Raw genomic sequence first — 24260 nt, 5'->3', positions numbered from 1 at the left:
CCAGTAAGAGCTGCAAGTTTAAAGAAGGGATCTCAATTCTTCCATGGTAAGAAAAAACCCTGCTCACGCCTCGCTTGCCCATGCCACAAGGATGCAGGCTGTCACCACTAAGAGGAAGATAAAGCAGATAGGACTTGTGAAGAAACAGGGAGAGGCAGGTGTGAATATGTCTCAGTTAGCAGGTGATCAACCCAGTTGAGAGGTATCTCCCAAGCAACCCAAAACTCCAAAACAGGGGATCCATCTTGGACTGTGAAACACAGACAGACCTGATAGGAATTTGGCAGAAATCTAAAGACTGTAAACCCATCTGCATATAAATGTCTCAATTATTTTAGCAAACAAATGCACAAAGCTGCAATAGCTCCTTACAGAGTGTTTGTCCTGTCCTTGAAGCAGCAACCTTGCTCACTGTACAAGCTGACCAGCAATAAAAACAATCCTGGCCATCATGCCCATGTGGAATTATCCTACAGACCTTCACAACAGCAAAACTAACAGGATCTCATTTCAATTACTCTAGAATACAAAAATACATTATGCGTAAAAATATACATAACTTAATAGAGACCATGACCTTTGCTACAGGCTGAGGAGGGGTGCTGTTATTCTTCTTGAGCTATCCTGAAGGTGGTCTTAAATTCTCCAAAACAGTCCTGTATATCTATAGAAAGACTCTTGTTCTAGGAAACCATCACAGAGCTTTAATATCACAACAAACAGCAGTAAAAGAGTATGACCTGACTTTCGTCAGGTGTCCTAGCACTTTAGGCAAGCAGACATCTTCCTAACTAATGGCTCATTACCTACCAAAGGCAAAGCCTGCCCTAGTTTCTTGGTGGATAACACAGCTGGGGTTGTAGCACACACTTTCCTGTGTCACCCCTCACTATGAACACACGTGCATATGCACTTACTGAGCTACCATTTACCAAACGGCAGGATGAAGCAGCTTTGATCAGCCAGCAAGGGAGACAGGGAAAGAAAAACAGTCACAAAATATTTTCAGATAAGTTCTTTACGAAACAGAGGTCTAGCCACCTCTGAAAAGACTGAAGGCAAGGTACCCAGCCTGCAGGCTGAGGCAGGTAGTAGGCAATTCAGCTCCTGCACATCTATAGTTTACAAGTGACTTCACTGAGGTATGTAACAGCCTCCTGTCAAAGGCAGTGGCAAACCTTATGGGGGAATACACTGAAGCTGAACGATCAAAGACATCAGAGAAGGTACGAAAAGAGAAGGAGATGGATTTTACGGTTTCCCTCCTTCCTGTAGGGCTAGGAATCATTATCGCCTTATCTGCCAGCCAGCTCTAAGACTCCCCAGCGCTCACCAGCGCCCGTGTCGCTAATACTGTCGCTTTATAGAGTTCTTAAAATGCCAGGAGATTCCTGACTCGCGTTCCTTAAGGAGCTGGAGACAATTGTGTGTTTATTGATTGCCATTTAACAGCCCCTTGATCTCGCTGTTAGCCCCTGAGCATTATCGAGCATTACGCCTGGTACTCGAGTCCAGGGCCGAGCCTCCTCCTCCAAGGGCTGTTCCCGCTTACACCCGTACACCAGCAACAACTTCGGGTGCCTGCACTTGAAGAAGGTTAAGCTTCTGGAGCTCAACAGGATGCCTTCTGATTTAGGACCTTAGTAAAGATCTATATCTAATAAAACATAATGAATTGTCTAATAAATCATTTTTGAATGAGGAGCAAAATTTGGCTTAGAGAAACAAAGTAAGAAGACAGTCCTACAGTCTTCATTCATGCAGTAAGGCCAGCAGACACAGACTGCATTAAAAAATAAAAAACAATTCATCTACTCAATATTCACTTTTTATTTTCAAAATCATAGCTCAAGGGAATGAATATGATTTTCTCCAGTAGCACTTGAAACAAACTGCCTGCATCTCTAGGAGACTTCTTTAAACGAGTTCTTATCTCAGAAAAATACATTAGCCATTGCTTTAAATGGGAAACATGATCTCTTAGCTGGCTCATCCCTTTCTCCCGAGTTTCAGAGCAACATCTACAAAATGGACAAGTTTGCAAAACCACTGCCAAAGAACCTTGCTTTACTCGTCTTGAGTAATGTCAGAGACTCCAGAACTGCTCTTGGCAATGCACAGGATGGAAACCATCCAAATTCAAGCAGCTGAAAGGGCCGCACAATCACTACACAAGGGAACTGATGTGCTGCATACTGAATTGTGTCAGTGATTACATATAATTGTATCATTACCTAGAGTGAAATTAATGGAAGTTACTATTCAGAAAAATAAGAAAGAAATTAGCTTTGAAGTAGTATAATGAAAGATTTAAGTTATGGAAGAAATCAGTAACATGTTTTAAATTAATAGTTATAGTGCCAAACATACACTATCCAAACCCTGTCTATCACTTGGACACAAACACTTTTTCCCTCCTTTAAACCACAGCATTATTTTACAAGAGTCAAGCATGAATAAAAAAAACCTGTCTTCAACTCGATTTCCAAAAGTACAGACACATACATATAAATTTTCAGGTGAATGAAAGACCTGGATTGTTAGATCCAGGAGAAAAGACAGTATTTCCATAATCTCTTACAGACCAAGTTCAATTCAAATGCTAGTCAAGCATCAAACATCAAAAGGAATCGCACCACTCTGAGGATAACCCTGCATGCRTCTCTTCCACAGATCAAAAACATCCCATAATTGGTCAAGAGCAGTCTGTAATGCATGTTAAAAGAAAACACTGCTACCGTTAAGGAAGAGTAAGCAAGATTTGATGTACAACTTGACACCAATATCATAGACTAGGTCCAGACAGACCTTGGGGGGAGCACTTAATGACATGGTTCTTGGAAATGCATCCAAACAATTTTAACTAAATTAAAATTAACTGCACTATTTCTTAGAGTTAAGTTTGGGTTTGAGACATTACAGTTCAAAAGCCAGTGCTGACATGGCCAGCCAGGAAGACAGCTCCACTTCTGGCATATTTACTAATTGCAAGTTAGTAATATTTACAAAGCCAAACACATCTACTTGGAAGTCAGTTACAACTTGCAAAGCCTTCAACACACAAAAAAGTTGAAAGCACACTTAAACTCCAGTCACTAACTGGAGAAAAATGGACTAGATATAGTTTAACTATAGTTTTGTTGTTTTCTACAACTAGGACTATAAGCTCTGGAATCAGAGCCGTGCGGGTTAGAGAAACGCAGCTGGCGCAGGGGGAAGAGCTGTGAACAGGGAGCGCTGGGTCTCCCCTGTACGGTGGGGAATCACATTATGGACAAGCTGGCACACGCAGCTGCCCACGCGGGGCTGTGGACCCTCAGCCTCTCCGCAGTAGCGGAGCTGGATCAGCACTACCACCAGGACCAGTGCCCTTGGATCTTCCTGCAAGGAACCCAGGGGAACTCATCCGAAGGCCTTCCAAGGCACTTCATACTGAGCCAGCTGGAGACTTCCCCAACAGCTGGGCAGAGACTTCAAAATTGGCCCTATAATTTTTCATAGTAACAGTGTAAGCTAGACACAAGCACTGCTTTGCTCTTGGGGACGACCTGCTACCCAAACAGTAAAGTTTCTAAGCATCCTACAAGCTGTGACAGTATTGTTCAACCATTTCCTAGCCCGTTACTGCAATAACCAGAGCATCTTCCCCTGTTTTGACACAAACGTGTACAACACTTCATAACATGAACTTTTTACATCTTTCTGACTTTTTCAAGGGAATTGCCATCCCTTGAAATTTTTGGTTGCAGTTAAAAAAWATCCACATATTTGTCACCTGGTTCTGATATGAATCCATAAGTCAATTCCTAACTGAAACCTGAGAGAGAACCAGGCAAACTAACCTGCGTTTACAGCATAAATGATTTTGAGGTGTCTGGTGTTAAGCAAAACTAACTAGATTTGTGTATTTACACTTATTTACAGAAAAATCAAAGTTATGTTCCTTCAAACTGCTACAATAAATTACAGACCAAGAATTTGTTTTATAGAGAGCGTTTAGAAAGCGTCTTGCTTCAGCGCTCATCTGGTTTGAAAGTGGCATAGGTTTTTCTTGGCTTAGTTATCACTGGAAAAAAAGCAGCTTTAATAACCAAATGCTAAGATATACGATACTGTATAAAAACATTGATCATCTGCAGCAGAAGTTACTAGACACAGAGATCCACCTGGAAATCTTAACAGCACTGGGATAGGTCTCAGAATTGTGGTACTTCAAGGACAGATGGAAAGCACCAGTTCGGATCACAGGAGCACCTTCCAAATCTCATCTCCCCCACTTACTGTGCTTTGATTCACATTGTGGAGCAGCCTTTGAGCACAAACTGGATTCCTTCCAGTTGAAGCTAAACCTGAAGACATGCTGTCACTATCTACAGGCATCTGGTCCACGAGATCTGACTAAAGCTAGTTCAAAGCAAGCTCCCCAAACACACGTCCCCCTAAACGTGGGCCCCTGCCCCTCTACACCAGCTGTCCTGCTTTGCAGATCCACTCTTACAGCACTGCTTAACTTGCTAATGCAGGTGCTGTGCTCTTCGACAGTCACCCAGTTTCACACGCCTCTACTTCTGGTTTCATCTAGGAGGAGGGCAGGGTTATAACCAAAATATTGTTTCGACCTCAGTAACTGCATAGTTTCAATCCAGCTTAATTTCCTGGAGAAGCATTTGGCTGAACAGTGATGGCGCAAGCTCATCAAGCAGCTTGTATAAGCAGGCACTGAAGAAACTGTAGAAGTGGACTTAATGTGTTATTAAGCTACTTATTTTGAAACTAAAGTGCATTTATTACAAATAGGGAGTAAATCAAAGTGTTATAGATAGAATCATTCTGTTTATTGTTCAAAAGCAGAATTCCAATTGCTCAAATGCAGTTCTTCCTCTTCCTTCTCTCCTATAAATAATATTCTTCCAAAGGAAATTGTGAAGCCCTGAGGTAAAAATAATATTTTAAAGTTTTATCCCTGGTAGGTTACAAAACTTCTCTGCTGACCCTATATTCTTGGGTCTATATTGATTTTTCAATTAAAAATTTATCAGGACTAGAGCAAGTAATAAAGCAGTGAAAATCACTATGGGAGACCCAGAAAGAAAAAAAGGTTGCTTTTAGAGACTGAGAAGGGCCAGAATTAGCAAAAGCAGTTGATGCATGCAATACCTACGTGCAAGAAACAAAACTGGTCTAGCACAAAAAACAAGAAAGGAACGGAAAGGGAGGAGGAAAGAGAAGACAATCAATGGAGATAGCAAAAGATTTAATTAACCTTTTGAGTAGAAACCTGACTTCTACCTTGAAAGTCACTTTTCCTAATGTAAATATATAAAGTGCCATTTTCTGGGATTCCCTTCACACAAATACCTGGCCCACACAAAGAGAAACCCACAATAAATCACCACTTCGCTTTCTGAAGGGTAAAGTGGTGCAACTGTATAGCAGTTGACCTGCAAATAAATCTCACCAGCTAGATCTGTCTGGCAGTGTAAATACTGGAGGCATTTCTTTCCTTCAAAGCACAACAGAAACCTTACAACATATGGTTAAGCCTATCAGAAAGGATTTGAGCAGACCAGCCAAAAAAAAMCAACCAAAYAAAAAAAATGCACCCACAGAATTTCATAAACTGTAAAAATTATCAATGAATTCGCACAGTATCTTCATAGGTCACCAGCGACCCCACGAGATCAGTATTTTCTCCACCCCCTTTCTACTAAGCCTTCCCACACTTACTACGATAAGTGATGGAAGAAAAAAGGTTCAAGATGCCCCAGAACAATGTTTAATGAAAATGCCAGGGCACAGCAACCAAGGGGGTGGGGAAATCAATACAACTAATATCAGCACCTACAGAAGCCTATAAGATACACAGAAGAAAAACAGGTCATCCCACTTCAGTAAAAACAGGAGAATTTAAAAACAAAAAAACCCGAAATCCAGTCTCCAATTTGTTTTGACTATATCTTCAGTAACAGATCAACTTTTAACACTATTCTTGATTTATGTATTTTGAAAATTACAGAGTCTTCATGCTACTAAAATAATTGCACATGATGGAGCTGGAAGAGGTGTGGAGCAGGAGGATGGGAAGAAAAAGGGGAAAATTACTGTACTTCAACAACATGCCAACATTCATAGATTCTCACATGCTTGAATAGAAACCTCTCATGTGTAAAATCAAAAACTGAGGGATGCAGTTTCTTTACAGAGCTCATCTTCCCTTCTCCTCTTGCCAGACATATGCAAACATGAGGCTATCCAAACACAGTATCACAGGATATTTTGTTCAGCCTCAAAATGGATCATAATTGCTGCCTCCTTAGAAGATGAAACTATCTCCCCCTTCCAGCTATGGAGGAGAAAGGATTTAATCACCACAGAGAAAACACACAAAGTCAACAGTGAAGAAACAGTTGAGATGGGGCTTCCAGCCCCCACAAGTGTTGATGTTCCTTCTGGAAGGGTGGAAACATGCCAGGGGACAAAGTGGAGGAAAGGTACGGGGAGGAAGGGCAATGCTTTCAGGCGGCTCACAGTAATAGCAGTTTTGCGTGAAGTTGCAGAACAATAACGTGCACCTCACGTGACAGTGGCGCACAGCTTCCTACATGTACCAACACAGGGTTGCGACAGGACTCCCCACCCCAGACATCGCCCTTGGCTCTTCAACATACCGCTTTGAAACTCTCTTCCTTTCCAAGGCTCAGTCCTTGAAGACATGCGGAAGGAAAAAGTCAGCTCAAGCACCATAATTACAACTTGCCAACAAGCTAGACTTCTCCAGTTTAACCTCTGCTGCTCAGAAGGTGGCCTCGGAAAGCCATCTCTACAAAACGCTCTGATGATTACGAAAATTCTGGTTTCACTGGGCAAACAAGGACAGGAAAAAAAAATAATAATAATAAAAATCAAGTGCCAGATGCTACAAGCCCCTAACAACACCAGCCTCCCCCACTCTCTCAACAAGTGCAGGCAGAAACCAGGTTCAGGCATCCTGCTTCATCTCAACTGTCAGGGTAAAGCCCAAGAGAGGCAGGCTCGCCACAGAGCGCCGAGTGACAGCCACGAAACACGCAATTACACAACATCCCTGGCCAGCAGCTGTCACCTTCCCATTAATTCTTTCAGCAGGTAAGGAGGAGCAAAGCTTCCCCAAACGCTCTAGATACAAAAATACTGTTTTCACATGTAAAAATCCCACATCAGTAGCTGGCCAGTGTCTCCTCTTGATATATCTGGATCAGATCCCCAAGGTGTAAAGACCTACAACTTCAGGTGAGGTGAAAGAAAAGCAGTACTTTGGGTCRGTTTTGAAGCAGAATGCGAATCTATTGATAACGAGGTAACCCTTACTGAGCTGGGGTCCCAAGAAAGAAAGTTGGGTTACTCTCATACTGGTTACAATTAGCTAAACACAGAGACGAGAAGAGGCCAGAGAGCAAGTGCTGCCCCAATCTCACATGCACACAAGTGCACAGCAAGCAGCGTACATGGTCATAACACACCTCATACATGATCTGTCACTCAAGAAACCCATTGACTACACTGTGTGCTCAAACCCATGCTGGCTGGGGAATGGCTGCAGACCAGCACAGGAGGCCAGCTCAGACTTCAGAACCTCTTTCCTGGTGCGTTTCTTTGCATATGCCGCTGCAGTAGAGGAGAAAGATGAGTTTTCCCATAACACCATGCTAAGTGTTAAGGAAAACACTTAATATTACACATTAACAAGCATTAAACTGCTCTATTGGATTTACATCGTCAGAAATGAAAATGAACTTTCAAGTTTCCAACTCATTTCATTTTCTCCATACTTAAGAATTTTGTCTGTAAATACCCTGTTTACAGAACTAAATGCTGGCATGTAGCTAAATAACACCCCTGTAATGAGTATTCAGAAGAGGAAACAACATGATGGGGACCTCTGGATGTTTAGAAAAAAAATACAATAGAAGAGATCAAAAATAATACTTAGCATATCCTATGGAACAAAGATGAGCAATTAATGAGAAGGAATCAAGAGGAACAAGATGGCAGTTTACCATTTATGTCCTGGTTTTGTAACTGGTCACAGACAGTCAGTTCATTTTGACTGGGAAGAGCCATTTCCCTGAAGATTAATGTTCAATGGCCTACGATCACGAAGACGTCATGAAAGAGGTGGACTGTTTTTGTCATATTCACCTTGCTTTACAGAACCATATCACGCAGTCCAAAATACTCTAGGCATCAAAACAAAACAGCAGAGATACCTGAACCTGATCATCTAGATCCTCCCCAGCAGGGGTCACTGAATTAATAACAAATATGAAATAAAAACTAAAACACAGACATTTAATCTTTCAGTAAGTTCTCACTGCCTTTTAATTTTGTTTGCACAGATTCCCTTCAAAGTGTAGGATTTTCAGGGGGAAAGTGGTTAAGAAAACTATGAGTCAGACCTGACAGATTCTGCTTTATGAAGAAAGTAATAAACACATTAATAGAGAAGAACATACACACATTTCAAATCAGCAGGTGCCTATCTGATACTGCGTATGAAATTCAATTTAACCTTCAGAATAATGCCTCTTCTTGTTCTTATTTCTTATTACATAGTATCTCCTTTTTTTTGAGGATCAAAAAAAGGACAGAACAGTCTCAGCTGGTGTAAATTAGCATAGCTGTAGACACTGGCCTAAGACTTCAACACAATTATGCAAATATTCACCATCTGTGGATGTGACCCAATCTCTCAGAAAAATAAAGGCAAATTTGCCTCATCATTTATGCTACCTAAAGTATAAAGCTTATGTTTCCAAAGATCACAGAAAATGTACAGTGAAGCAATGAATTCTTAGAAGATATTTTTAACTTTTGATACCAATTTTTAACAAACTGGCACCGTCATCTCTGCCACTTTTTCCACCTGCACAACATGTCCTCCTTCCACAAACTTCATCTCGGCAACCCAGAATTGGAATACTTGTTAGTTGGTCTTTCCAAAAGAAAGCCAAAGGGGAAAGTTTCTCCTCAGCAGCGGCTATGTGTACTTTAAATTAAAAAGGGTGGGGGGTATTTCTCAGGGAAAATAGGGGAGAGCCGACCTTGCCGTTTGCCCGTCTCAGAAAGGCACCCATTTCTCTGAACGGCGTTGTCCAAGCTGCAGCACCTTCCCATCGTGCATTTCTCACTAGCCTCATCAAGGGCTTCTGACAGATGACCCACRGAGCGCTTGCTTCTTTGTCTCCAACCTCCTTATCACCCTTAATTTCTACTGAAAAGGGTCAATCTGCTTCGCCTACTGCCTCTTCCTCCAGGAGCAGCAGTTGGCAAGCCRGGGCCCTCCTCAAACCCATTGGCTTTTATGCAGAGCATGTCTGCATCCCAATTATCCCAGGAGAAGTTCTGCATAAATTAGTTGATATTGTTACTAAAGCTGTCAGGAATAAATTGTTCTTATTTGCCACAACTGTCAAACGGAGGGAGGGGGCTCGACGATGAGCTTTGACACGCCACTGCTGCTCAAAGGCAGGGATGCAAATGCTGCCTCCTGCCAGGGTGTTGTCCTGACGACTCCTAGCCATGCTTGGTAGATATAACGAAACAAATAACCCACACCCACCCACCAGCGTCTACGAGATAGCAGTTATCTGACAGAATCATCTTCTGGAATARGAATTAAAAAAATAATTTAAAAATCTCAGAGCACTGACATCAGGCCAGAGCTCTAAATTACCATTTTTATTCTCAAGTCTTATAGCTATAGCTAAGCAGAGTTTTGAGCAATTGTATCCAAACCATACCCCACATTTGATGCAAATTTTGCATTTTCCATTGGTGGGAGTAGGGTTCAGTCCCAATGCTCGTCTACAGGGAAACTTTAAAAACAAAGAAACAAAGTCCAATACTGCTCTAAACTGACAATATATTTACTTCAACATCTTGTACATCATTTGCTAAGGCATTGCATTTATGTAATAAACCCTAGAAAAAAGATAGATGTAAAATAGATGGCAAAGAGTAGCCAAAATACATCCTTCACTTGTGTGGGGGAGTGTTTTCAGGRGAATGGGAAAGAATCCCGACTGCGTCACCCTGTGAAACCCAGATGGGCATCCCTCAGCTTGCCCCACTCCAGCTTGTATAAACTGGAATCAACTCTGCTTAACCAAAAGTATTGGCTATAAGAATGCTACGGAATTGGAAGTCACCTGCCTTAACACTAGAAACTAAAGAAAGTTTTCAAAAGACACAAGTGCTGCACTCCTGGTTCATGAATGATGTTTGTATACGGYTACTGATGATTCACACACCTATAGCAAAGAGAAAGTCGCACCCAAGCATGTCTTGGCCTTGACACTACTTGCTTAACACTTCAGTAGCCTGGTTAGAAGTGGAGCTCCTATTGCTCCACTTGGAAAACTCCTAGCAATCTACAGCCACAGACATCAGCATACAGAAGAACCAGAAGTGAAAAGGTTAAAAATAATAATAATAATAATTTGGTTCTCTTAAGAAATCTGGAGACAAAGCAAAGAATGATGTGTCCTTGAAATACTTTTCTAGTTTAAAAATAAAGCCTTTCCCATCCTCTGCCAAAAATAACCCCCCAAATAAGAAAACAAACACGTTTTTCAGTTTAGTTTCCCTTCCCAGTAAGATGCAGAGAAAAAGAAAATTCAGGGGGGGGAAAAAAAAAAAGACAAGAAGTCTTTTCAAAAGAAAGTTTCAAACAACTCACTCAACTGTGAGCTAAACATGATTAATGTAAACAGTAATMCCAAGATATTAACTTCCCAGTTTGTCACTGTATTTCCCAAACACCCCAAGAGTAAATACATCATGTAAGGAAAAACTGGTTATTCACACAGAAGAATTGCCAGTTCTCTATTCACAGTCCACAGCGCACCAGGCAGCGAAACCTCCAACAGCAGCGTGACAASTGCTCTCACTGCAGAACGCAAGGCAAAGCCTCCAGTGGTTTGCATCTGGTTGCTTATTCGCACACAATTTGAGGAGGATGGATCACACTCCTCGTCTCCGCGATCATTACGCTAGTACTTCGGGAACTGACTGGCACGGAGGAGTAACTGCGTTCTACCGCTAAGGTTCACCTGCTCCCTACCACTTGGGCATAAACACTGCGCACCCGCTGCTTACAGCGCACATTATCTATGCGCAAAGACATTATGTTCAAAAACAAAGCCATGCAGAAATACAGTTCAATATGTAATTCATAGAAATTATAGTCCCGTCAAAACCTGTCTTGCAGACTCCTACCAAAGTCTAATTTCGGAAGAAAAAACAAAAGATCTGCCAGTGTCAAAAGATGTTCTGACATTTTCAAATGAAACATTTTCATTTTTCATTTTCAAATTTTTTTGTATCATTTATAAAGAGCTATGCTATATATTATTACAGTATGAATGTACTGCTTTGCAAATGGCAGAACTCAAGAAAGTCAATTTCCTGCTAAATTACATCCCATTTTCTTACACTACCACCTCATTAATCCCCCCTCTCCCCACCGAGTCACCTTCTACAACATCCCAGCTCTCCCAGATTTTCTACCCTCTCCCTCTAGCCAGTACCACTGGCTTCCAGCACATCCTTTGCACCTTCTGCTCCGGAGCTGAGGGTAGCTGGAAGTCAAATCCGTGCCGAACAGGCATTCAGCTGTTGTCTCCAGTGCTGATTATATCTCCCTGCTCCTACTTGCCCATTCTTCAGTCACAGCACTCGTTTGGATCTCTCCTACTCAGCTATTGATTTTCATTAATTTTGTAGGAACTTAATATTTCTTGAACACCTGCTCCACTGTCAAGTTTGGCTGAAATTGGACAATGTATTGAAAAATTACTGGCAGGTAGAAGGACTTGCAGGTGGACAGAAGACAGCAAGATTAGTTTCTCACTGTAGGAAACAGGCAAAAAGCAAGAGTTAGAGCAGTTTACAACAAGATATGTAAAAGATTTCCAAAAAAAAAAATCCTGAAGGTTTTTAATATTTTCCTTTGTGAGGAATTTTGATACGTTAACTTTGGAGTATTTGAGATTTCCAAACCTGGCTAAACCTTAAAGTCCTTCACAAAATGAAAATTCCACCCGCCAGTTTTGCTCAGGAGTCTAACTGCACTTCCACAACATTAACAGGACAACTGCATCCTGCTCAAAGAAAGCTACACCAGCTTGGCTTCACTTTACTAATGCACAGAACCGAGAAGTCTCACAGGTTAGCCTAAATCTAACCTTACTGAAATAAAGCAAAGTGGGAGCAAGTGCTCAATATGCTTCCGAAAATACATATATGAACTGGAAAAYAATCTTTCAACACAACTCTAAGGAGAAAAAATATCTTTTTTGATCCATTTTAGAATTGGACTTTCCACCTATATAGTTTTCACAGTCTATCCTTGTATACACCACAATGGAAACTCCAGGCTCATTTTCTTGCACCAGTATGTTTATTTTTCAAGACTCAGCTTAGTCACTGAATTCCCATTGTTTCTTTTGAATGTAATGAATAACTAATTCTGTATTGGAAGAGCTAAGCCCAGAGCCTACACTTAGAGATTAGTGAATAATGTCACTAAGTAGCTATTATCTTTACAGTAATAATGCAGATCCAGAAATACACTGCTCCAGTGATAACATATTGTTGACCTATTAATTATTTAGTGGTGCTATAAGGCCTACAAATCTAAGCGTTATCAAAGCATTTGACRTACTAGAACTCTTCAGGAAATTAATTTGTTCTTTAAAGTAGAAGATGAACAGAGATCAAAGTTTAAGATCTGTGATGAAAACTTTGTCATACTGTCCTTCTCAAACTTCCTAAGAACATTAATCATGAATCATAGTCACTGCACATTTCAGGAAAAATGTGCCATTTAATTACTTGAACCCACCTCCTCCAAAGCACATTAGAGACATATGTTTTTGATTTTGAACTAATTCTTTAATATTTCCACTAATTAAAAATAAAGTTTTCTTACAAGTTTTGTTGGGCAAATTAGTCATCAACATAAGCGTGCACGYGATATATGAGCCATCTCATTTTCCCAAAGAACGTAGAGGACACTGCAGCTCTGTTATTGCTTGAATCATCCTGCAAGCTATCTGGACCAGAGAATCTCCTGTCAGCAGGGAACAAACCACCTTGATGCCAAGCCAGGCAACACACAGCTACAAGATACGTTCTAGTTTTATTTCTCCATATTCTCCTTCAAATATATCATCTGACTTCCTCAGCCTCGCATTTCAATAGAACAAAGTAAAAGGGAATTGAGCTTAAAGATGCTGCCGCACTGGAAGCGACCTTGGAGAGGCTGGCGAAGCCCCAGCAGACAGCAACTGCTATGCTGAGGGCAGCGGCTCCTGGGGAAGTCAGTCCTGCCAAACCCCCCAGCCCAGGAGACTCCTCAGGGCTTCGAGGGCCAGGCTGCAAGCCTGAGGAAGGCAGCAGACGGGGATAAGAGGAATATCCCACCGGAAGGTGTTAACCAGACTCTTTGACATGCCACACTGCAACAGAGATGGACTGAGAGGATGCAGATCCGAGCTCTGCGATGGAAGGCATGCAGAGGAGAAAGGTCTTGGCTATGTACCTTCCCCATTTTTAAAAGAGAGGGGTATCTGACTGCCCTGGCAATGGCACAGTCACCGGTGAGGAACCTTGTTAGAGGGGGGCAGGAGCCACACGGAGAGGCTGCTGCTGGAGGAGCAGCACGGGCTGCGCCCCTCGGTGCCCAACATGCCGAGCCAGCAGCTTTCCCCAGCACCGGCCAGCCTGCCCCCTGCCCCAGCGGTCACAGCTGGATTTATACCATGGGACCAACAAGAAGCATGCTTTTTTCCTTCCTCTTTTCCGTAGGGGGAACAGAGCCATTTCTTTCATGCTCCTCACAGCACTCAAAGCCTAGAAGAAGAGAGAAGACAACAGTAAGAGTGCACTAAACACTAACCAGAAGAAGAGAGGGCAGTGAATATAGAGACCAAAYGCGACTGCTTTCCAGCACCATTCAGAGCCCTTCAGAAGCCAGCTGCAAGGGAATAGATGCAAGACCAGAAGCAAGGAAGAGCCGYTGCATTCTCAGACTACATGGTGAGAGAGGTCCTAAGTCACGGCTGACTCCACTCCCTTCTCAGGTGCGGAGCAGCAGGACTCAGCAGCCAGTTGTACCAGAAACCAGGTAAGAGGGCCCCGAGGAAGGGAGCCAGGGCCCAGTCCTTCCTTACACACCYCTCACTGAATGAAAGGCCACTGAGCCCTGCACAGAACCCAGTCCTTTCCCCTCCCCAATCATCTGCAGTGGTCATTACAGTTAAATATTTTACCATCTGGTTGCATTTAACAACCTGAGCTCACTGGGTATTTAAATGATGGTCCATTCGATTCACATGGACCAAGGCTAAGTTAACAGACAGAGCTCGGGTTCAGTTGCTTCTGACTTTTGCCACAAATGGCCTGTTAAACGCCACAGCGGTCACCTATATTCTCTGCCCCTTAGAATAAGGTTAATATTTCATCACTGGGTATTATTTTGCAGATAGTCACATAATGCTGTGATATGAAATACCTCATTAGACAAGGATCTAAAATAACACAAATCTTGTCTGCTGTGCCAAGCACTGACAAACAGAAGAGGGGAGGATCTGCACGGAGGAGTGCGTGCTTACACCGACGTTAATTATCATCTAGGATTTAAAGATCATCATTAAAAGCAATTCTCTTGGATCTACCTGCGTAGTCTACATCTATCTGATCTACATACACATGCGTACATTTACGTAGGTATGTTAACCACTGTTAAAATAAATTAAGATCAGATTATCCAGTTAGTAAGTAACTGCCAACTTCTGGATGACTTCCAGACTCTTTCACGCACATCTGCTCCACATACTAACAAGATGTAGAGCAACCAATATTGCACAATTCAACACCACAATTTAAATATTTTGCGGAATTAATTATATATAATTAAACTTAATATAATTACATTTGTGTTCTCAGAGGTAAGTATTTTATAATTACTATAATGTCAACAAATTACTTTTTTCCCCTAGATCAAAAAACAGCTTAGTGACTGGTGTCACCACACATGCTTATGACATTTTTAATAACCATACTATAAAACAGAAAAGAAACACCTGATGCATCAACTTCTCTCTAGCTAGATAAGATAGATGCTCCTTAATCACACATGYGTCTCGCTAGCCCAGGAGCGTGCCACCACAAATGTAACCGAGGTTTTCCACGCAGGCTGCTCAGCATTCACAAGCCGATGCCAGCTGCCTCTGCTCCTCAGCCTGCTTGCCCGGTGGCCCACAGAGGTAGCGGGTTTGCCACCACCACCCCGCAACGCCACAGCACAGCCAGTAACGCCATGCCTGCGTACCCCACCATGCTCCACAGGTCAGGAACTTAATAAAAACRTAGTGTGGGGAAAACATCTGTTTTTTTAGGCTACATCTGCATGATGAAGATGTGTGCAGTGCAACCTCACCAGCTCCATCTCAGAAGACTTTCTGTACTCAAACTAATGGCCCATGCCATATATCAACTAGAACAGCARTGAAGAGGTGTCAGTAAGACTTTGGTTTTGAGGCCTTTGTTCTGTTGGACTGATTTATGAGGTAGTTGTCTAATAAAAAGCTCTTACCAGCTTTAGTAYGACTGCAAAAGTGTTGTATATTATGACCCGACCTCCTTTCTTTAATGGATAACTTGGATCCAGTAGCCATAATGCCCTTATGACGGATTCTCATGCTTTACATTACCTTAACAGTGCAGAAAGAGTACTCTGGCTTATCTACAGAGTTATGCAAAGAAAAAGTGTTTCTATTTTGCAGAGAACCTCAGTATCTTAAAATTTAATTTTGCTCTAGTTATGGTAACTTGATCAAGAGTCAAATCCTCAAACATTACAAGTTTCTGCACGTCAGCTGACACAGGGTAACTGCCTGCGTATGCACTCTCAGTTTATAGCAGATAGCTTATAAGTGGTCTTAAACCTGTTTCATTTCAGACTCAACTAAGTTGTTCTTCCTTGCATCTGCCAGGGGTTAATATTACAAATACATTCACTACTACTTACTACCAAATATACAACTGCTGTTTAGACCTCTTGCCTAAGTTTTTCATGCTTTGTCTCTGCTGTTGAATAGAGAATTATTCCAGGGATTAACTGCAGGTTTTCAAAAGCTTAATTCTGTTTTAATTTTCAATAGATACAACAATGTAAGGCTGATACCCGAGTCAGATATCAAGTCTCTTTAAAGGCTTTCTGCAACACACCATTATAACGTCTTCCTTAACTATGTGACCTAGGAGAACACTGAGCTGGAACCCAGGAAATCTGGGCCTGGATTCCAGCAAAATCCTTTTTCCTTGTCAGTGGGGACAAAGCGATGCCTTTAAAAGCCTCAGGAATTCAGAAGGGGAAAGCAAAGAGGTTCATCATGACACCAGCCATCTCCAGCCAAGGCATGGTGACTTGCAAGGAGTTGTAAACCATTTGAGTACCATCTCTTCCTTCCCCGTTTTGTTGTTCTGTCTATTATAAGGATCTTTAGAGCARGACTGTTTCATATGTTGGAGACATATAGCACCAAGAAACAGGGAGCTCCCACATTTGGTAGAAATCTCAAGATAACTGCCTAGTTTCAGCAATAATGATCAATTATGAAGTATTGGCTGTGCTTATTTTCTGTCAAATTACATCCTGGGATTCCACAGATTTTTCATTCAAAATGATCACCCCTTAAAGAAGTTAAATAGCATTATAAATGTTAAAGGATACTATGATACTCAGCTTACTGTAGTCTCTTCTTCTGAAGAAYAGGGATAGCAATAGTGCAGTAAATGCTGTGACATGCTTACTGATAATTCCCTCCCCTCTTTTTTTTTTTTAAACTGAGTATATCATCTAGATAATACAGACTTCTCCAAACCCTAGTCCCGCTTCACCCAAGCAACTCCACTGGCCTCCATAAAATTGGTCAAGAGAGCAGAAAAAGAGAATTCAATTCACTCAGCATTTGCTAAATCACTGGCAGAGCTAGTCCTCCTCTTCCACCGCTACAGCAACTGCAACCAAGTCTCTCCCGTGCTGCCCCCAGCAATGACCACTAGGAGTCTTCCAGTCAAACCTGACGRACACTTCCGAAACAAAGCATGCATTCGGGCTGCACCGCTAGGCACCYGGTTAACCTCAATAATGACACCCTTGTCTCAGCCACTCTTCCTAGATTTTGGTGTAGTCCAGACTCGCACTTGTCTCACTATCAYGCGAGAGAAGGGGAACACAACTAGCACACAGCCAGAGGCATGTCCCCCAGGAAGGGGGCCGCTGCCCTCAAAGAAGTCCTGCCTGGTGGAACAGCTGACTACTCCAGCTGCTGCCATTGACCTTTCCCCAGTGCATGATGCCCCACACCCTATGAGCCACCATCGCCTTCTCCTGTCAYGCTCCAGGACACGAAGTTGGGGGTGCTGGGGGTGAGGAGCTCTGGGTCCCTGCTCTGCTCAGGTCACTCCCACCCTGAAAGCAGTGGGCTGAGATGCCCACACACTTCTCAGGGGCCACAGAAAGCTGCAACATCTCTGTGTCTCCRGCTTCCCACCTGCAAAATACTGTGCTCGATCTTCACAAAGGACTCGAAAATACAGATAAGCATCCATGATAAATGTCAAAGTATTTTTCACAAAAACAAGGCTTGCTAGTTCCACGGTTCTACCAAGAGCTATTACATGTTTTCCATATGCGTTCCCTGCCAAAACAACTCCTCCCTCTGTTCTGTACTTCCCCTTTTAAATGATCATGAGTCGCTGCATTTCTACATATAAAAATTGAACGCACATAATTGATTCAGAGTTTTAAACCAATGGAAGTACTCTGATTTCAATGGGGAAACTGCAGTATAAAACTGGAACATCGGATCTGCTAAGTCTACCCAGACACTAAGAAATTTCACAGTCCATCCAGTGAACACAATCTAATAACACTGATCTAATACAGCTCTCTAACCTTTCAACTGCACAGCATTAGTAATACTTATTCATATATTCATACATTATAAAGAGAAACTAGAAATCAGTAATAGGAACAAATAGAATATTAAGTCAATAGGTTCCCAATTAAAAAAAAGTAAAAGAAAAAAAATTTAAAGCACCTTCCTCATTTGCAAATCATGGTCAGTCAATAYAACAGACATAATAGGCAAGATCCTGACCCTCAAATCAACAAAAGTGAATGTATTTGTTCCAGATTTAAAAATAAGATTTGCATGTACATCATCTTACTTCAAGATAACCAAACTAACGTATTTCTTAACTTAGTAAGATTAAATACYAACCCTCCAAATAAACAAATTTTTTAAAAAAGCTTTGGGCAAGATCCTGAAAATAAACCACAGCTACAAGTAGACTCAAGGCCACCCTCCTCCAAGTTTCAGCCTACTTTAAATAAGTAAAAGTCACACTCTCAGTTCATGATGCACCAGCTGAAGCACCAAAACCARAGCTCTAGAAATCTGGCTTTACATGTTATACAAATATAATTTGACTAGTCTCATTCATTTATTTCAGAAGAATTACTCCTGGTTTTACACCACTTTAGATCTCACCAGAATCAGACCTTGTGATACTTCCTACACAAGTTTATTACAGAGACTATGTGAAAATAAGTTAAAACAAGCCAAAATTAAAAAAAACAAAATGGAACAAAACCAAGAAGCATACACACCGCAGAACAGTTTAACAGCATCTTGCAAAAACATTGAATAATCTTAATCACAGGCACCACACCTGTTCTAGTAACACACTGGGCCGGGTCTCAGATACTGCCAGCAGAATTTGTTTCAATACTCAACAGAAAATGAGTTTAATAACTACTAACTTCACATTCCTGAGATATTTAAGAAGCAAATAACTTTCTCTGGAATGTCTCGTATTAAAATATAGAATAGCAGCTTGATATTAGTCATTTGTATTTCCCYGACAAGAGTCTAAGGAAATAGCATACCCTTTCCTTGGAGATCAGCAGTAAATCAAACCTATCTCTAGACAAGTTTTAGAAACTGCATGAAAAAATTAAGGTTATTTAAAGCATCTTGGATACAAACCTTCCAAGAATGACAAGGGTCATTTAAGAGGAAACTCTGTTGCTAGGAGACCATAATGCTACCGAATGAACATAAAGGTTGCTGTTCATTTAAAAAAAAAAAAAAAAAAAAACACACAACAACAACACCCCAACACACACACCCCAAGGAACATACTTACCTAACAAGTGGATAAATTACTAGGTACCTTATTGGGTTTCAATTTACAGCAGAGGTAAAAACCTCAAGCTGTAGTAACCAACAGCCAGCTATTCTATTTATTAAGTGCCTCTATGCCCATTCAACATCCAAACAAGGGCTTTCATCTCTGAGCGCAATCAGCCGCTGCCCAGCTCTTTGGTCCCAGAGGTCCAAGCAGCAGTAACACCCACTCTGGTGGTGATTCCTGCTGTGGTCCTCCTCTGCGGTAGCAGTAGTGGCCCAGATCATGATGCTGGCACTTTGAGTGCATTTCTTTTGCAACTACAGAACACACGGCAGAGTCGCTGCTGCCCTGAACATTCATGGATTGCACCTGCATAAACTATTTAAATGAGAGATGCTGGGGAGCAGAAGAGAGTTGGGATGTTTTTCTGAGATGGAAGGTTTTACACTTCTGATGATATAATCCAGTAAATATTTTTTCAGAATTGTTAAGGTACATAGACAATAAGACCTCTTCTCTATCACCTACAACTGCTGAACGAGCTTAAATTTACAGTGCTGAATGTATCGGCCTTTAAAAAAAAATATCAAAGTAATTGTTTGAAAGGCAAAGGAGGTACACGGGTTAATGGAAAAAGGCAAAGGTTCAACTGCTCAGCATGGTGCCTTCACCCTTTATGAGTGCTTCAATTCCACAGTACAGAAAATTTATTCCTGCAGTCATGCATGGAGGATTTAAGGCTGCCAGATTTGTATTTATGGCATGTTGCAAATAAACAACGTAAGCAGTTTAGCTGCGCAGGTGGTAAGGGTGCTTTGCTTGAGAAAATACTTCAGGAGAGGGAGCTAAAACCTCCATCTGATTTTTCTTTTTTTTTTTTAAATTGGAATGAAAAGTAAAAGACCTGAAACTTTCTATGAGAAATTTGAAAATTTTAAATAGGGCAACTGAAATATTTCAAGTTCATTTTTATTAACAATGCTGTTTCCAATAATTTCAGATTTGTCTGACACATGGATTTGACACTGAATATGAAGTTAATTAAATTTAGTATATAAATTTTTGAAGGAAAATGTCATCTTTTAAGAAAATTAGTCTTTTTTGTTCTAATTTTTCTGCTTTGAGACAATGCAGTTGCCCTTGTACACTGAAGAAACGTTCTGCGGAATGTTTTCTAAGCTGCTAAGCCGGGGATGAAAATCCAGTTAATGACTAGCCTACAACAAGTATGTATGATGTTACAATCATTCGTGTGTTGAAAAAAAATAGTACAAAACAGTTTCGGCTCTTTTTTATTCAGTTGGATGAAATCCAAGACACAATGAAATTTTTGCCACTGAAATCAATAAATTGTTTCACTATGTGTTGCTTTCTTCCTATGTACATTCCCCAGTGCATCTGTAAATATAAAAAAAACACAAAAAAAAACCAAAACACCCATACAACACACAAGTATCTCAATATACCAAAGCACATGAGATAGGACAATCTTCCATAACAAGTGCTTTTTAATTGCTGTGACACCACTCAGACCTTAAGGCTGGATGAGATCACTGGATCTTCCAATCTGTTCAATTATCTAACAAATACCATTCAATCAGTGATCTAATTCCAACAATTTATTTCTGGGAAAAAAACAAAACAAAAAAAAAAAACACACACATACAAGAAGGGAGGCAGTCTTAAATCAGAGACATTAAGAAAGCCTGGCAGTGTTCCTGTGCTTAGCCAGACTCACTTAAAATGTCCATCTTGTTTATAATTTGAATTTGTCTACTTTCAGCTTCCAGCTACTGGTTCCCATCATTCTTTTCAGCATTAGATTTAGGAACTCTCTAGTTATCATTTTGTCATCATTTTGCCTTCCTGATAACTGGAAGATTTATCACAGACTTTTTCTGTTGTTGTTTGGCCAAGAATCAGGCTTGTAACTCTTCCATTCTGTTTACTGTACTGAAAGAGTAACAACAGCCCACTATTAAGTGCAGAATACTAGGGAAGCCATCATTGCTAATATTGGACAGGATTTTTTTTTTTTTTGCTTAGTTTTTAGAAGTATGCCAAATCTGAATGTGCCTAAACTAGGCAACTCAAAAAGGCTTCCCAAGTTGATATGACATTCAAATTCCATAGCCCAGAAGCAGCATGCAGGCGGGTTTGGCAACCATTTCTTGCATCGCATGAAATGCTTCTGGTGTCTTCCAACCCTTCTGCAATATTGGCAGCCACCTCACTTTGTCTCCAGCTTGGAAAGAGCCCGAGCACTCTCATACCGAGCAGGGGAATCTCAGACACAGAATTATATCACCTGCAGCAGCGAGCTGGTCTCTGCTCAAAGAAGATTGCTCCCCAAGACACAGAATGATATCTTGCTCTGCTCACAAAAAGGTGAGCACATCTTTCCCTCCTTGCCTCAAAGCTGCCAGAGGGGAAATGGACAGTTTCCTCAGAAACAGAAAAAAATACAAAACCATAATCCCCCATGTAAAAACAGTAGTTCAGTGAGGTTGTCCCCAGGTCATTTCAGAACAATTTTTACCTACAAAACCTGACCAGGGAGACATTCTGTAGACACCTCTCATCTGTTTTCACTTGAGGCAGTTGAGGATATCTTACCTTAGAAGTTCCTAAATTCAAAAGCCACTTCTGACATGGTCTCATCAGCTGACCATAGCTCAGCTCCTTAGCCCCAGTTTCAACCTGGGAAAATTAACTTACACTCCCTTGAGATACACCCAAAGGATCACTACTGCAGTCAGTGCTCTGAAGGTACAAAGTGCAATGCATCATCATATGATGCATTTTACTGCCACTGCTTTCCGTTTTGTGAAGGAAAGACAACTTTAATATCCAACTGGATACAAGGAAAGACTTTCACCATGGAGACACCCCTTCTGGGCAACCCATTCCAATGTTTGAACATCCTCATGGCAAGAGTACTTTTTCCTTTTATCCAGTTGGCTAAAGAAGTTACAGTTTGATCTTGCAGCTGACTCTGCTATGAGCAGGTACTTGGACTAGAGGCCTCCTGATGTCCCTTCCAACGTGAATTATTCTGGTTCTATCCATTTTTAATGCTATCCCTTCTGTATTCTCAGAATAGAGAGCAAGATAACCACCGACCATAAGAGCCTGTGGAACTTGTTTTATGCCACCCATTCCCACCCCAGCATGGGCACAGTCCTTAACAGACAAGCAATACACACAGAGTACACTGAGCTCCGACAGGGCTCCATGGAGGACCAGAGAGGTTGTGCTGCTGGTCTCGGAGGCTGGTCCAGACATGGCCAGTCCCAAATTCCGGGAGACCTGGAGTCAAATTCCACCTCTACCTTCCACCCTTTCCCATCAGGGCCCAGTTCTTAAACTACTAATCCTAACTTAGCTCAGTAACCATTGCAATTCTAGGTATCAGTCAGGGAATCTATGACAAGAAATAGAAGACAAGCCCTGGAAGAAAGGCATAATACTACTCCGCAGATTTTGTTCATTTGTTTGATGGTTTTTTTCTCGTTAGTATTAGCTCTGCACTACCTCTCAGAGGATGCTTGTTGTCCACCAGGACCCCCAGGTCCTTCTCCACAGAGCTGCTTTCAAGCGAGTCTGCCCCAGCCAGGTGCCTGGGTTTATTCCCTCCCCAGATGCAGGACTCTGCGCTTCCCTTTGAACTTCAAGGGGTTCCTCTCTGCCCATCTCTCCAGCTTGTCAGAGTCCCTCTGATCTACCTGGTCTGTCAAGCACTCCTCCTAGTTTTCTATCATTTGCAACCTTGCCAAGGGTGAAACAACGTACATTTGCTTTTAATCTTCAAGGAAAACTTTATACACAATGTTTTGGAGGTCACCGAAAAAACAAAGAGTCAAAAAAATCCACAGGAAGAGAACCATCTAAAAGCTCATCAACTGAGTTTCTCAAAGATGCTAGCTTCCACCCCCCCAAATCTAATGTCACAAATTGCTAAATCTACTAGTGCTGCCTGCAGCACGCACCTGCCATGTGCTTTGTCCACCTTCTTCCAGAGCTGAAGCAGTACAAGTTCCATTACTTCATGGAAGTTAAAACACTTCAACATACTTGGTAGCTCACCATGGGGATTCTCATGAGGCTAATATACAAATTTTCTCTCACACTAATTTTGTTGACACTATGGACGCTTTCCAATTTGGTATTATTTTCCAATAAGCACCATAGAAGAGATAACACTCACAGGGTCAGAAGTAAGAAACATGTTCTCAACATCCTCAGAACCAAATTAGTGTTCAGATGAAAGTATCCAAATGTTATGTTCTCTGGTGGAATGCTTCCTGGTGCTCAAGGGAACAAAAACAAAAAAACAAAAAAAAGGAAGCCTCCTGTCCTCCCATTTTGCACTGAACCAGATTACAGATGCTCTGGCTTATTTTCTAGAGACTGCGGATGGAACAATTCTTTGAGCTTCTGTGAAATCTTACCTTTCTCTAAAGATTTAACAGCCAAGAGCATGATCCCACACAGAACAATGACTGAAAATCCTATTAGACCTCTGCTTTGTCCTAATGTTATAAAATCTCAAGAAGCCAATTTTTTTCCTTTTCTTTTGAGCAAGACAAACTCAGTCTGCCTCCTTGGGGGTGAAACATTTCAGCTATTACCTTTACTGGAAATCCCCATCATTATTTTTCCTCAATTACAATAAGGCTGATGGCATTTAAGAGACAGAGGAAACGTAAAGCCTGAGCCAGGCAGTAGTGGGCAGCTAGTTTTAGGACTGGAGTGTTTAACATAACCAGGGATATATGTCCATCATCATAGTGCAGCATGAACCATATGGAAATGAATTGCCCAAGAACAGAGTCTTCCTCCAACATCTTTCATAGACTCCTCAGCGACTGAAAAACTTGTCATTAGCAAATACAGAATGAAACACCAGGAATCAGACATGGAAAACTCTATGCTGCAGCTTGATTGTTTCCAGTACAGATCACACAGGATTTGCTTGACATACAGACTGAAGCGTGCACTTAATCAGTGTGGGC

The 24260-nt window shown here is 41.5% G+C and overlaps 1 protein-coding gene across 1 annotated transcript in view; it reads right to left on the bottom strand.

Annotated features, from left to right (window-relative positions):
- Window positions 1–24260, bottom strand: part of DCC (DCC netrin 1 receptor) — a 593999-nt gene that overhangs the window by 403858 nt on the left and 165881 nt on the right. The window lies entirely within an intron of this gene.

This window comes from Apteryx rowi, unplaced genomic scaffold, assembly GCF_003343035.1.
Source record: "Apteryx rowi isolate R43461 unplaced genomic scaffold, aptRow1 scaffold_95, whole genome shotgun sequence".
NCBI classification, from domain to species: Eukaryota; Metazoa; Chordata; class Aves; order Apterygiformes; family Apterygidae; genus Apteryx; species Apteryx rowi.
This window is presented reverse-complemented; position numbering and strand designations above follow the sequence as displayed.